Source organism: Egretta garzetta, unplaced genomic scaffold (genome assembly GCF_000687185.1).
Source record: "Egretta garzetta isolate BGI_Z169 unplaced genomic scaffold, ASM68718v1 scaffold245, whole genome shotgun sequence".
Lineage (NCBI taxonomy): Eukaryota > Metazoa > Chordata > Aves > Pelecaniformes > Ardeidae > Egretta > Egretta garzetta.
The window spans coordinates 1338062-1338581 of record NW_009259721.1 but is presented as its reverse complement, the minus strand read 5'-3'; positions in this window follow the sequence as shown (position 1 = coordinate 1338581).

Genomic DNA, 520 nt, shown 5'->3' with positions numbered 1-520 from the left:
TCAGCAACGTGCGAGGCTCAGCACATGCCCGCGGGGCTGGGGGCCAGGCCCTGCTGTGACCCCCACCCCTGGAGGTGAGGTCTTTTCCCCTGGAAAATGTGCATTTATTGCCTGTTGTACTGTAGGGGTTGTACGTTCCTACTGGGTTTGGGGCTGTTGCCGTCTCGCTTCAGTTCTCTTGCATTTCCCACTTCCTTTAATTTTTTATCAGTTTGTTTGGTTGCTGCTCTCAGCAGAGGCTGCTCTATGGGAAGCAGAAGAAACCAAGCGTTTATTTTTAGAATCTGAAAAAAGGGTTCGACCCAAGGCAAATGCGATTACTTCAGGTTGCATGCAGGCTTCTGAGGAGCAAAGAAGAAAAATTTTCTAAATAGGAAATGCCCTGAAACCCAATGCCGTGAAGCCACCGTGCAAAGCATCACTTCACCATTTGAGAAGTACATTTAATCCCACGGGGGTGGGAGGCGATGCCGGCTGCCTGCTCCGGACACCCCAGCACTGCACAGCCCCACGTGCCCCA